Source organism: Ovis aries, chromosome 5 (assembly GCF_016772045.2).
Source record: "Ovis aries strain OAR_USU_Benz2616 breed Rambouillet chromosome 5, ARS-UI_Ramb_v3.0, whole genome shotgun sequence".
Taxonomy (NCBI): Eukaryota; Metazoa; Chordata; class Mammalia; order Artiodactyla; family Bovidae; genus Ovis; species Ovis aries.
The window spans coordinates 59,774,172-59,788,988 of record NC_056058.1 but is presented as its reverse complement, the minus strand read 5'-3'; the positions used below and the strand labels follow the sequence as shown (position 1 = coordinate 59,788,988).

Here is a 14,817-nt window from a genome sequence, read left to right as displayed (position 1 = left end):
CCGGTGCTCCCCAACTACAGGTGACCTTTTCCTCTGGAATTTGATCTTTACTCACCATTTCCTAGAACCTCCTTTCCTCATAAAGATCCCTGACCCAACCACCATGGCCCAACTCAAATGCCACCACCTGCATAAAACCTTCCTGGATTACCCTTTCAGTATTCACCAACCCCTTGCTTGGGTTCCCCCTGAAGGTTGTTGACAAGGCACTTTCCCAGACTCAGCAAGAACGCCTCACCCCAGCAGTCGCGGCCCTACTACATCCTGGACGCATCTTATGCCACCCTTCTCTCATGCTGGGCTCTGCCCAGGTTGATGTTCTGGTCCTTGAAAATGACAGGTTTGTTCCTGCCCAGGGCCTTTTCACTTGCAGGTCCCTCTACTTGGAATGATCTTTTCCCAGGGGGCATTCCGTGTTCCTTCTTATCACTCAGGACTCACCTCTTGGGGGGGGGGGGGGCGGAGGTCTTCATCTATAATCAGCCTTACCCTTTCCTAACCCATCTCTTTGTTTTCTTCATAGCAATCAACACAATTCAGTATTATCTTCTTTATAAGTTTCCTTGTCTATTATCCATCTCCCTGCCTAGAACGTAAGCTCTAAGGGGGAAATGACCTTTCTTGACTTGTTCATCCCTTAACCCTGGCCCCTAGAATAGTGCCTGGCAAAAAGTGAGCACTCAGTAAGCATTACTATCTGCATGAATGAACTGGCAGGACATCTTCTCTGCATCTCTTAGGGCCCTTTATACTTTCAGAGTATAGTCATCTGTTAATACTAATGCTTTCCCTTTATAAATAGGTGATGCATTTACATGGACTAAAAAAACTTAAAAACATTAAAAAGTATATGGTGAGAAAAAATTTCCTCTACCTCCAAGTGCTCCACATCACAAATCAGGTAGCAACCGTTAATGGTTTCTTTTAAGTCCTTGAAAATTTTCTTCCCATTTTCATTTAAACAATCATTTAAAAATTCTCACACTTTAATGTTATAAAAGTAATAAATTGAGCTAATTTCAGCAGTGACTATACTAGAACAGCACATTACCTCATCTTATCCTCACAAGAACCGTAGAAACCGCTATTTTACAGAAATGGAAAATGAGGTCCAGAGACTTGTAAGTAACTCACCCAAGATCACACAGCAAAGGGTGGCAAGGCTGGAGTCAGAACCAGCTCTATATGGGCCACAGCACATGCTCAAGCTGCCTGCTTGTCCCAGACGCCCCTTTTGGGAATTACAGGGGACAGAGTCGGTGGAAGTCAGGGTTCAGTCTGGGGCCTGAGGTCAGGGATCAGGTGGGGTCAGGCCCTATTAATCTGTAAATTCACCACAGGCCACCATTCCTCTTTCTATCGCCAGTGCCCAGCTGGCACACAGTCAGTGTTCACTCTGTGTTTATTGAGTACGGAATGAAGAAACGGACACACGAACAAATGGACCTGTGCACAGATGGATGGCACAGGCTGTGGCCAGGGCTAGCAGCTCAGTCGGCGGCTGGGAAAATTGCTCCCTTTGTCACCCCTCCCCACCGAGGAAGCTAATTAGTTCTTGAGGAATCTGACCTTGCCCTCCCTCCTACCTTGCCCTCATTAGCACTGGCCGTGACATGCTGAGTGGGTCTCCCGGGACAGTTTTCCTAGGCATCTTGCCAGCAAGGCTCAGAATTCATGGACTCTCAGAGCTGGAAGGGCTCTTACAAAGGAGCTTTTTCACTATCACCCCCATTTTATAGATGAAGAAATCAAGGTCTGGAGATGACTCAAGGTGGAGCTCACACCAGGGGAGGCCCACACAGAGCACAGTGACTGCCAACAGCCAATTCAAGGGGCCACAGGCTCTCTGGCCCCAACCTTCTCCTTCCCTCCTCCCATCACCACCTGGCTCCCCACCACACACACCTCTGCCCACCTGTGCAGAACAGCTACAACACAGCCTGCCCCATGTGCCCCTGATACCTGTTTTGCTCGTGGTAGGGCTCCTCTCCTGCCTGGATCACCCCATCGATAAAAGGTGACAGCTTTGAAGGTTGAGCCAGGCTGCTTCCCGGCGGGGAAATTAGGTAGGGGCAAGCCAGCCACACAGGAGGAGTTGCTCAGCTCACGCGATGTCCCTCTCCTCTGCTCTGCTTAGAAACCAGGCCTCCTGGGCCAAATCCAGGCTCTGCTATTTGCTAGCTGTGTGACCTTAGCAAGTGACTGCTCTTCTCGGAGCCAGTTTCCTTAATTGAGAAGAAGGCAATAAAAGCACTGACATTAGGGTTTGGAGGCTACGATGAGGTCACAGATGCCAGGGGGGTCATTGTCTTTCAGCCCAAGTAGACAGGACAGAGGCCTCATGCTTCCCTGGAATGGAGCTGGCAGTTGGTGACCGCACGTGACTCCCTGGAAGGGGTCAGAGCTGCTTCTAGCAAAGGAGATTCATTCCACAGATCATAGTCCTGAGGGGATATGACTCTCTAGCGGTCTCACAGCAGGGGATTCCAGAGAGACCAGCAGGCAGGGATCACTGCCCCAAGTCACAGAACCTCAGAATCTCAGGGATGGCTGTCACCGTGTCCAGTGCCCCACACAATTCCTGCACCCCTGCAACCACGTCCCTGAGTGTCTAAGCCTTACACACTCAACTGACAGGGTGCTCACTACCCTAAGGATGCGCCTTCTACTAATTAACATTCTTCAGCCCCAAAGTCACTCCTTATATTAACTCCCACCTCTTGACATGACTCTACCCCCACCACCACACAGATAAAGAGCTTTCTCTTTCCAACTTACAGCCCCGCAGAGACTTCAGCCACAAGTCCCATCCCACAGGGCATGGTAAGGATAAACATCCCTGGGCCCACCAGTGGCTCTTATGACACAGCTACAGCCATCAGAGCGCATACTGATTGGGCTCTTACTGTGTACCCAGACATGGACTTCACACATACTATCCTATTTAATTCCCAAAACGATTCTATGAAGCACAAATTACTATCATTCACTTAAAGAACCAAAACATTTTATTTATTTGCTTTTGGCTGTGCTGGATCTTTGTTGCTGCGTGAGCTTCTCTCTAGCTGTGGGGGGTGGGGGCTGCTCTCTAGCTGTGGGGAGTGGGGGCTTCTCTCTAGCTGTGGGGAGTGGGGGCTTCTCTCTAGCTGTGGGGAGTGGGGGCTGCTCTCTAGCTGTGGCATTTGGGCTCAGCAGCTGTGGCTCCCAGGCTCTAGAGCACAGACTTGGTGGTTGTAGCGTGTGTAACTCCTCAGCATGTGGGATCTTCCCAGATCAGGGATCAAACCTATGTCTCCTACCCTGGCAGGCGGATTCTTTACCACTGAGCCACCAGGGAAGCCCTGTGATTCACTTTTTAGTGATGAGAAAACCAAGGCTAAGAGATAATGCCCAAGGTCACAGAGCCAGAAAGCAGGGGTGGGGTGGGCTCACCCCTGGCTCTTCAGGACTCCAGGGGGCACCAGTCTTTCCAGCCAGCAGCTTCCACAGTGCCAAGCTCCTAGACAGAGCCTCAGTGTGCGTATAACTCAGATCTTCCAAAGCCTCTGTGCTTCTGTTTTGTTTTTCTCTTCGCTTCTCTGTTTCAGTCCTATCCCAGGGCTGGTTCTCAGGGTCACAAGGCTAGAAAATGTTCCAGTGTCAGAGCATGAAGGGCCCTCAGGGATAAGCTGGCCTGGGAGGCTTTAGAGAGGGAGAGGGTCAAGGAGAAGGCCATGGGCCAGGACCTGGTCTGCTGACCTCCAGCCAGCCTGGGACCCTCCCCCACACTACTGTTCCCAGACCAGAGGAACCCAGCAGAAAAGGCCAGGGGGTGAGACAGCCCTGTCTCCGAGGGAGCTCCCGTACCCCCATCTCAGCCCGCAGTGACTCCATGGAAAAGGAATTTGGCAGGAGGCTTGGACCAGACCCAGCCAGCAATCCAGACGACTTTTGCCACCCTGCACAAACAAAGCTGAGAGAATGGGGGGCTGGGCCAACTATAAGCACCTCAGATCCCCCTAGTGCAGGGCATCAGGGTCAGCAGCTCCACCCCAAATTCCCCAGACTAGGGAACTGCCACCCCTGGTGATGCCCCAGCCAGCTGGGTTCAAGACTGTGGTCCCCAGTGTCAGAGACACAAGAGATGGCTGTGGCCCACAGCGGGCAGCCCCCTTGCTGAGCCCCCAACCTTCTTGCACCTGTAAAAGTCGTAACACCCCCCTCTTCTCCCAGCCTCTTCAGTGGTAGTCCTTGAAAGACCCACCCTGGACATGGATAAGGGGGTTCTGAAGACAGGCCTTTAGGAGATGAAGGGATGAGGGCAGACTCAAGGAAGAGCTGCCCTGGGGTCTGGAGATCTGGGTCCGACAGGGTTGAATCCCTAAGTGGGGAAGGGGAATGAGAAGCCCTGAGTACACCCCTTAGAGTGAAGATCGCAGTGGCTGCTATAATTACTGAGCCCTCAACGGCCCACTATAATGTGCTGCGCCATGCACTTTATACCCATCATCCCATTCGATCCTCCCAACAATCCCGAGGAATAAGTACTAGTATTCTTCCCAGTTTGCAAATGAAACTAGAGCTCAGAGAAACCTGCCCAGGGTCATATGACTTGTACATAGCAGAGCTGGGATTCAAAACTCCCAAGCCTGGTTGCTGAATCTCATTTCTTAACCACCTTGCCTTCCAGACCCTGACTCTGGTGGGAGGAGTATGGATAGAGACTCTAGTGCTCCCGAGTGCTGATCTGCGGGCCCCTCTGTTCCCACAACTGGTAATCGGCACCCACCATGGTGTTCTCTCCTCTGCATATGCAGCTGCCTAGAGTGGCTGACGCTTTCTTCCCCTTCTTCCTCTCAGCAGAAGAGCTGATAAACTCATTGTCACTAAGGGGAAAATGACTGCTAGGACATAAAAACCTAGTGGAGTGGAAAGAGCACTGTGGGGAGTCAGGAGACCTCAACTCGAGTTGTGCCCAGGCGGTGATAAGCCCTTTCTCTCACCCCATCACTTCTGTTGGCAGCTGTCTGTTCTGCTGACCATCAGGCCTCTTGACCGAGGATCCAAAGGAGGGAGGCGGGGCAGGGGAACGGAGGCCAGAGCAGAAGGTCAGGACAGGGAGAGAATTCAAGGAAATGCTTCTTCACACGGCTGCCGTCAATGGGAGTGCCCGGGCCCCGAGCAGGGTGGAGAGGGTCGGGGAGCCAGAGGTAGGAAGAGAGACTGGCTGGAGACAGCCCATTGTGGCTGCCTGGAAGTCTTGGCAATGGGACAGGTAAACAGGCTGGGTAAACTGCCCCCCTGTGGGGTCAGGAAGGAACCAATGGCTGGCCGCTGCACAACTTCGGCCTCAGCTGGGGGCAGGAAGATGAACTGCGACTGAGTAATGGCCTGGCTACCTTGCCAGCCCCTGCCCCACATCCTCCCTACTGAAAGGAGGAAATGACACAGGCTCCTTTCCCTGGGGAGCTCTCCATCCACGCCAAAGTCCTGGTGAGCAGAACCTGACTGCGTCCCGGCAGACTGCCAGGTCTCTTCTCAGAGGCGAATAATTCATGCTAAGGTGAGAAGGACTGCCAGAACGGGAGATGATGGGAGTGAGAGTGGCGAGCCCCAGACCTAGCTCCAGCCTCACCATCAACAGGCTGGCAGAAGTCATTGCACGCCTCTCCCTTAATGCCCGGGGGGGACCTGAGACCAGAGAAGGGTGCCCTGTGCCCTGAGTCACACACCCCAAGCCACCGAGGCTCGCTGTACTCACTCTGGCAGGGTCCTCCCTGCTGCCCTGCGCCCCGCTGGATGCCGAGCCGGCCTCGATTCTGAAAGCCTCCTGGAAAGGCAGCCCATCGACTAGCTGACAAAGAGGAAAATCCTACATTGACGGCAACGCAGAGGAGCTGGATGTGACTTCTCTCCTCCACAGATGACTCAGCCTAGCTCTTTATCAGGAAAACCGATTTTGCAACAGCCTTTTAAATGGCCTCTCCGCCTCCAGTCTCTCCCCCGCCAATCTACCCGCCCCGTGCTGCCGGATTCATCTTTCTCCCTTCTGACTCCACTGTGTCGGGCCTCTCTCCTCCTCTCCAGGACATGGGGCATCAAGCACCCAGGCCTCATCCTGGCAGTCAGGGCTTGCCCAAGAGCTTGCTCACTGCTCCCTGCGTCCTCAGCAAGGGTTAGAGGGGATCCAAAGGCATGTGTTTCCCTCACCTGCCCTGTGAGTTCCAGCCTCTGCTATGGGTCTGCACAGACCCCTCCACCCAGAACACTGCTCTGTCTCCTGTCCTTTCTATAGGTTCAGTCCTCGGATCATCCAGGTTTTATCTGCACCACTTAACAACCTCATATTTTGCATATTATTCGTTTGAGTGAGAGTTCTCCTCCAGGGCATGCTCACCACATGCCCCATGCTAGGCCTTTCCTTCATTTACAGTGGCCAGGAAGACAGTGGTCCCCTCAGCTCTGCATTAGAGAAGAAATGGACTCAGGGGTGAAGTGACTTGCTCAAGGTGGCATGGTTAGTCAGAGGAGGCAGAGGTGGGATTTGAACCTAGGGTTGCCCAGCACCCAGCCCAGGACCCATCACATGGGCCATGCTGCCTCTTCCCAGTGTCTTGCTTTGCAGCAGTCAGGGTCTGGGTCTGATTTCCCCCAGAGAGAGCAAGAGCCTAGGGGCAAGGGTCTCAGCTGCTTCTGCCTTGTCCCTCGCACATTTCTCGGGGGCTTGTAGAAATGATGAAGTCGATGAGGATGCCGTGGCCAAGTGAGTTGCTCCAAACGCTGCCAAGCCAAAGGTGTAGCATGTGTGCTCATTGAATCCTCATGGCAACTCATAAAGGAGGCCCCCTTACAGCTGTTTTAGGGATGAGAAAAACAAGACCAGAGAATCGGCAAACTCACCCCAGGTCTCCCATCCAGCCAGGGACAGGCAAAGTGGAGCTGGAGCCGGGAGTCTGACTGATTCCACACCCAGGCCCCTCCTTCTGAAGAGCTCTGCCCACAAAGCACACTCTCCCCACCTACTGTCCCAGGCCCAGCCCAATTGCTGCTTCCTCCAGGAAGTTCCCATCAATCCATCCAGACTCCTAGATCAACGCTCCTGCCCTGCTCCACCTGGCCCAGGGGCCTCCAAGAGAAGGGGGTTTAGAGGAAACAAACAGACTGAGAAAACCAAGGAACCAAGGCCCAAAGAGAAAGAGGCTGGGATTGGTCCAACTCCTGTATCTCCTGCTGGCAGGGGGTTGGGATCAGGCAGCACAGGATGAGTGGGCCAAGTCGAGGGCCCCCAGGTCAGATTGGCATGGGCCTTGGTGAGCAGCTAACCTGGTAGGCCACAGGCGCTGATCACTGCTGGCTGATGCTGTGTGGTCCTCCTCTGCTGAAGGCCAGGAGCCACCACCTTCCTCCACCAACTCTACTAGCTAGTAGAGGTAAGCTCAGCCCCAGATGCACAGCAAACTGGAAAGGGTTGGTTCCCAGGGGGCCAAGCTCAGACCCAGGCTGCCCCTCCCAGTCGAGCCCTGCTGAGCCAGGCCTGCCCCCACCCCCAAACCCTCTCCTTGCAGCAGCCTCCATCTTCCCAGCTCAGGGAGCCTTGAGTGTACCGAAAGGACAACCGCACCCTACCCTTCCAGAGAAAACATTTGATCCAGGAGACAAAAAAGTGGTGAGCGAGGGCAGAGGAGAGAGAACTCCCCCCAACCTGTGCCTCTCCCACGAGTAGAGCGGGGTCTAGTCTATCTCAGGGTCCCCAGCACCCAGCCCCGGTGTACCAAGTTGCTTCAGTGTGTCCAACTCTGTGTGACCCCATGGACTGAAGCCCTCCAGGCTCCTCTGTCCATGGATTCTCCAGGCAAGAATACTGGAGTGGGTTACCATGCCCTCTTTCAAGGGATCTTCCCAACCCAGGGATCAAACCCACATTTCTTGCATCTGCCTGCATTGGCAGGAGGGTTCTTTACCACTTATGCCACCTGGAAAGCCCAGATATAGCCTTTCCTCTTGGTTCTGTGGCAGCCTGTGGCCAGAGCTGTTCCTATCCTCTCCAGACTCAGCAGAGGTCATCACCCAGGAGGGCTCCCACAATCCAAATCCACCTCCCATTTTACTCCACCAGGCATCCCAGGAGATGAATTCTAGATTTGTCTAAGACTCAGATTCCTTGAGATCCTAGATCCCAGATCTAGAGAGCGGTTTCTGGAGGAAGCAGGGAAAGGAAAGAGGGAGGTAGTAACAAGCCTGTGGGTGAAAAGGGAGATGAAACTCAAATGGCAGTATTAGATCCAAGAGGCAAAATATTCCATTGAGTGCCAGGAGAATATAGAGTCTAAAAGACGAATGAGGATGAAGCAATCTGGGAAATCTTCCTGGAGGAGGTGGCATATGCCCTATTTCCGAAAAGATTGAGTTGTGGAAGCATTCCAAGCAATGGGGCAGCCTCGTGGAGGCTGGAAAGCTCAAGACAATCCCCACCTGACTTCCCCTCTACTCATAACCCCAGTCAAGACAGCTGGAGAGGAAAGCACCTCTGACAAGGGGATACACCCAACTCATTAGGCTTGCCCAGAGGCTGATGGTGACTGGGATGGTCCAGGTTGAGTTCCAGGGAGCTATGTACATGAGCAGGCTCATGCTCAGAGCCCAGAAGCACCATGGTATCTTCCCTGGGCCTCCGGGTGGGTTACATAACCGCCCCACTGCTGGGGCCACAGATTCAGCCGGGACCCTCCTCCGCCTCCACCTCCCCAGCCATCTGTCTGTGCTGCTTCCCTCGCATACAGGAGGCCACCGCACTGCCGAAAGCAAGGCCAGCGCCCTGTGGTAAATTCCCCACATTCCTTCCTCACAGAAAAATAAATAACGAGAAGAAAAACCTCTGGAGGCATGATAATGACGGCCCCAGCACGCAGCAGTCCCAGCTCGCTGCCCTGCCCGCCCTGTAGAGCAGAGCCCATCCTGGGGATGAGGGTGGGCACGCTGCTGCTGCTCCCTAGGAGGCATCCTCACTGCAGGCCCTGGGATAGACAGCTCACCTGCCTGCAGCTCCCCTAGCCCTGTCAACTCACTTTGGTCTCAGATTCACTCATATCTGCTGAGGAAGGTGCTAGGAATCTTAAGTGGTCTACCCTCTCACTGCTGTATCTATCTAGCCTGCCTGCCCTCCCTTAGACAGCCCTCCTTTACCAAATCCAACCAGAGGTGCAGCCTGTTCCCTTCCCATGTCCTGCTCAACAGAGCATCCTGTGAGGGTTGCCTTTAGTACATCACTTCACCTCTGGGTCTCAACTTCCTTATCAGGAAACTAGAGCTGATTATATCTGCTTTGCAGAGTCACTGCTGAGCAATTGAAATGCAGAAATTATTTCTATAACATGAAAACACTGTACATACCTGAGGGAGATTTAAATTCAGCCTTTGCACAAACCTGCTGCTGCTGCTGCTGCTAAGTCGCTTCAGTCGTGTCCGACTTTGTGGACCCCATAGACGGCAGCCCACCAGGCTCCCCCATCTCTGAGGGGGATCTAAATTCAGCCTTTGCACAAACCTACCTCTGTATAACTCTCCCAGGCTAGGCTGCTGTGTCTCCCTCCCCCTTCCGGCTGTCTCTGGGTCTGGTCTCCCTCTTCTGTTCACCATCAGGCACAGTACAACCTTTCCCTCCCCCGGACACCCCTCCCACTCCAGCATCTTCTCAGCAAGGGTGCTCTAGTGTCAACCTCTAGCTAACATGCTGTGGCAGGGGAGAATCAGGTTTGAATCCCAGGTCTGTTTCTTGCTGGATTTGGGTGCCCAGGCCCCCTGGGAGTGGCCTCCCAGACCCAAGATTCCTGGGAGGGAAGGTGTAGCCGAGGCTCCCACCACTCAGTATGTAGTCCTGCAGCCCTGAGTGGGCAGAAGGCCACCAGTACCTCCCATGCCATTTGCCAGTTACTGGGCGTACCCGGCTCCCCTCCAGCCAGAGGAGAGGCTGAACCATCCAGGCCCACCCTCCCCTTGTCCCTCACACTGCAAAAGGAAAGCAGACTGGAGATCAGAAAATTTAGTTCTAGTGTCTGTTCCGTCACAGTATGGACGAGATGCTGGACTAGTTCCTGATCCTCTTTGAGCTTCATTTTATTCATGCATTTCAGAGAAGACATCAGACTTCTCTGATTCCCGGTGAAGTTACCCCCTTCACTGGGAAAGCAGTGATCCCCACAGTGTGGTACCTCCATACCTTGAGTGGGAGCAAAAGAATTTAAGTGGTACCCTGATACTCAACATCTTACTAGTTATGCAAGTTTCACGCGTGTATTGGAAAAGGAGTATAATAAACACATCAAAGGTATATTACTGCTTAGGGGGAGGTAAAAGTGGCTATCTCAGTAACAAAAGTTAGACAACTTAAAGGAAACAAGTAAGTACAGGTGGTGCATGAACTCATTCATTCAACTGATACTTATTGCTCACCAGCTAAGGGTCAGGCACTGTTCATAGCTATGAAGAGAAACAGACAAATCCCTGCTTGCATTCTAGCAGGGGAGCCAAATAATAAACGTATGAGTAACTGTACAACTAAGTCACATGTTCAATTGTATAGAGAAGAATAAAGCAGGGGAGGGAGATACACAGATGGCATGGGGTGGAGAGTGCTGTGCAAAGGTACGTAAGGTAATCGACGTAGACGTCACTGGAAGTCACGTCTGAGCGAAGTAGCGCAGAAAGTGAGGGAACGAGGCTTGTGCGTGTCGGGGGAGAACAGGCAGAGGGAACTGCGGGGCTAAGGTCCAGAGGCGGGCTCACACCTGCAGGTTTGAGGATGGTGCGCGAGATGTGGAGGTGGAACATGAATAAGGAAAACATTTTCTCAAGTGGCCTTTCTACCTCTGCCCTGCAGGGTCTCGGGGACCCCCCTGCATTGCAACTATTTGTGTGCACACACACACCCCGCAACACTCACGCTCTCAGTACCCCCTTAATGCTGGCAAGAGCCTAGCTGGCAACAGCATGTCCTCCTCCACACACACGCATGCACCCACAGAGGTGGCAGAGCCTACACACCAGTATGTGCACACAGAACAACCACACGCATGCACATGGAGACACACAGGCACTCAGGAGACACAGACACAACAGGTACACACCTTGTGGGCAGACACACGTGTCTCCCTCTTGCCAGCCTGCCCTGTCTCCAGGTAACCAAGTCACCAGACCACCCTTGCCTGGAGGGCACATGACCTGATGTGTGGTTTCAAATTCCCTTCTCTGCATCTCTGCACCTCAGTCATGGTTTCCCATTTCCAGGTCAACATTAAAATCGGCCACATGATGCTCAAATGTCCTAAGGGATCGTGTTGCTGTGGAAAATGTCCCCCTTTCTATCCCTTCAGCAATTAAATGGAAAAGCCATGTAAAATGCCTAGCAAAGCACTGTAAACGGTATCAGCAGCTCTGGCATCATTGCTCATCAAAGTCATCTGCATCCCTGGCTTCATCCCTTTAAGGTGCTCAGGGGCAGCTGATGAGTAGGAGGAAAGGGCCAGACCAGGAACTTCAGGCCTCAGTTTTAGTCTCAATCTGGTCTCCAACTCACTGTAAAGCCTCAGGCAAGTCCCTTCACCTCTCTGGCCCAGATCAGAAACCTACATGTGCTGCAGAATTTCTTGGGGTGGGGGGGTGTATGTGTCCAAAATGCTGATTCCTGGGCTGTGCCCCAGAGCCAGGACCACAGACTATTCATGCCAACAGTCTCCCTGAGGGGTTCTGAAGTACTGCTAGGTTGGGGACTCAATGGGCTTTAGAGCTAATGATTTTATCTTATTTTTTAATTAAAGAAACATTTTGGCTGTGGCATGAGGGATCTTAATTCCCCAACCAGGGACTGAACCTGAACCCCCTTCAGTGGAAGTGTGAAGTCTTAATTACTGGACCACCAGGGAAGTCCCTAGAGCTCATGATTTTATAAAAATGTTTATAAGTAAATTAACAAATAGGAAAATGCTTGGAACAGAGTCTGGCAAATAGACCCCATGTCAACAGAAAATACATTTAAGAAAATATATTTATATAAATAATTCTATGTAGTAATTATCGTTTAACCTGCACACACTTTTGTAGCTTTCCTAGCAGCTTCACATCAGCAGAGAAAGAAGTAGAGCAGAGATTGTGATGCTGTTTTACAGACCAGAAAACTGAGGCAGAGAAAGTTTGGAATCTCACAGAACACAGGTCTTTGGCTCCCAGCCAGTGTCCTTGTCACCTCATCCCATAAGGCGTTGCATTCCAGCCCACAGTGGGCATTGTGTACACAGCAAACACAGTCCTTCCACCCCAGGTGCTCTCCAGGCACTCAGGATTCACTGACAATGGGACAACCTCAGCCAGTTAATCTCCTTCCAGCTGAAACACCCTTCTCACCAGGTAGTGCAGGGGTTTCCCAAAGCCCTAATGCTCCATGCTACCATTTGATCTGGAATGGTGTTTCTGCTCCAGCCAACCTGAGTTCAGATCCCAGCTGAGCAACCACTAGCTGGTATATGCTAAGTCTCAGTTTCCTCCTCGGTGTAGGGGTCTCCTAATTCCCATCCTGCTGGATGATTGGGAGGGTAAGGTCTTCCATGCGAAGTTTGCAGCATCTGGCCTGGCACACAGGCTCTTGCGATGACAAAGCACCATTAACTCGCAGGCTAAGTGTGAGCTCCTGGAAGGCAGGAACCCACGCCTACCACGTGCCGTATGCTCGGTTAATATGCACCGAATGGGTGAGAAATGAGAAGATATCGCGAACTTCTTTCTGATTCCCAGCTCGCCGTTGTCTTTCATGACCCACTGCCCAATGTGGGAGCTGGAGGCATGGAGCAGGGATGGTCAGGGCCAGAGTGGGAGGGGCCCTGGGTCCTGGGTCCTGGGAAGGCAGTGATGAAGGCTGCCTGGAGGGCCGTGTTCTGGGAGACCTGAATGCAATCCTGTTGACTCAGAGGCATAAACAATGCACCAGCATGTTCTCTCCTCACCATCCTGTCACGCTAAGAATAGCACCAGCTACCCTTTCAGGGATTTCTCAGGGAACAGAGTAGGACACCAAGATGGGGACAAGCGGAGAAGGCATTGCTAGACTGTGGACTGTCAAGCGTCCTTTCTTCAAGCCCGCTTATCCAAACCAATAAGTCTGAAGACCCTGGAGGTCGGAGCTGAAAGAGCTCCTAGGGGCACCTGGTCATGAGTGGCCTGGGCAGTCAGGCACCACCCACCCTCTCCCACCAGAATTGCTTCTCTTCCTCCTCCCTTCTGATGCCGTCTTAATAAAGCCCGTGCCCCAGGCCTAGCCCCACACGATCCCCCCCTCATTCATGTGATGAATAAGTACAGAGTGGGTTGTTCCTCTCTTAAGTATTTCATCTATAAGACTTTGGAGAGGGAGGAAGATCCTATAGCTTTTAATTAAAACATTTTTTAAGTTTAAAAATGACTGACTTAGAACAGTGATTCTCATGCTTTAATGTGCATAGTAATTACTCAGGGATGTGGTTAAATTGCAGATTCTAATTCACAAGGTCTGGAGTGCGGCCTCAGAGTCTGCATCTCTAAGAAGCTTCTGGGTGATGCTGATATTGCATCCATGATGGCCACACAATGAGTGCAGGAAAGCTCAAGTATTTCCCTATAAAATATATGGAGAAACCAGCGTCCAGAAATGAATACAGATATGCCCGAAAGCGTACAGCAGAGCTCAGTTCACAATGCAGGCCTCCTAACTCCTCCTAGGGCTGGGGCTTAGTGGGGCTTTGGGGTTGAATGGACGTGCCTGGAGTGGAATGGGGGACAGGCCACAGTTTCAGGCAGTGGGCTTCGGTCCAGGGGCAGGCCTTCATTCAGCCAAAAGCTGAACCTCCTGGTCCACAGGCTCCCACCTGAACAGAGGCATTCAACTAGAAAGACAGTAGCCTCCAGCCCAAGATCTGGCCCTCATCAGCTCGCATTCAAGGCCTCAGGGACTGGAACCCTCCTGGGAGGCAGGATGAAACTGCAGGCTATTAGAATGCAAACAAGATCCAGGCAGAGGAAGGTCAGGTGTGAGCACTCTGCACTGTCATCCTGTGAAGTGGTTGGGGGAGCGTGGGGGGCGTGAGCGTGGGGGTGGGGGGTGGGGTAGGGTCCGCTGCGCAGTCAGGATGGGAATGGGAGGGAAAACAGAAAAGAAAGGAGGCAAGACCAGCACTAGGAACAGCTCCTCCCTTCTAGGCTCGGCCTGAAGCCCCTTTGCAGGCTCCAGGCCCCGCAAGACGAGCCTCACTGCCCCTCCAGGCTGCACTGCAGCTCCCCTCATGGTGTCTGCCCTCCCTACACTCCAGCCATGCTGGCCTTCCTTCGAGCACTTTGCACCTCGGGGCCTTCGCACTAGCTGCCACTCCTCCCTAGAACCCTTTCTCCCAATGCCCCTCAGTTGTCCTTTTCTGGTTATACCTCTCCTTGAGGTCTGTTGACAGGTCTCAGGGAGGACGCACCTGCCCTGGGAGGTCACATTCCTCCCACAGCACCTTCTACCTCTCCTCCAAATTCTCATGAGATTTGTAATTCCATCAATATTTGTTTTAATGTCAGTCTGTCCTGCCCCATGGTCAGGAGCCCCTTCAGGGCAGGGGCCTCGACTATCATTTCTCTGCTGTATCCCTGCCCCTATGCCTAGGCCATTTTTTGTTGTTATTTAGTCACTAAGTCGTGTTCCACTCTTTGTGACCCCATGGACTGCAGCACGCCAGGCTTCCTTGACCTTCCCTGACCTATCGCCCAGAGTTTGCTCAAACTCATGTCCATGGAGTTGGTGATGCCATCCAACCAACTCATCCTCTGTTACCCACT

General features: G+C 52.6%; 1 protein-coding gene across 5 annotated transcripts in view; it reads right to left on the bottom strand.

Annotated features, from left to right (window-relative positions):
- The window catches only part of SYNPO (synaptopodin), a 60,112-nt gene that overhangs the window by 10,347 nt on the left and 34,948 nt on the right, over positions 1 to 14,817 (bottom strand). The window contains exon 1 of one of the 5 annotated variants that reach the window (XM_060415922.1): positions 1,963 to 5,925. The exons of 3 other annotated variants lie outside the window; for them this stretch is intronic. The gene's annotated coding sequence lies outside the window, so the exon portion shown is untranslated. Of the gene's footprint in view, positions 1 to 1,962; positions 5,926 to 14,817 lie in introns of those variants that run through there. One more of the 5 variants, XM_027970412.3, reaches the window with a different exon arrangement.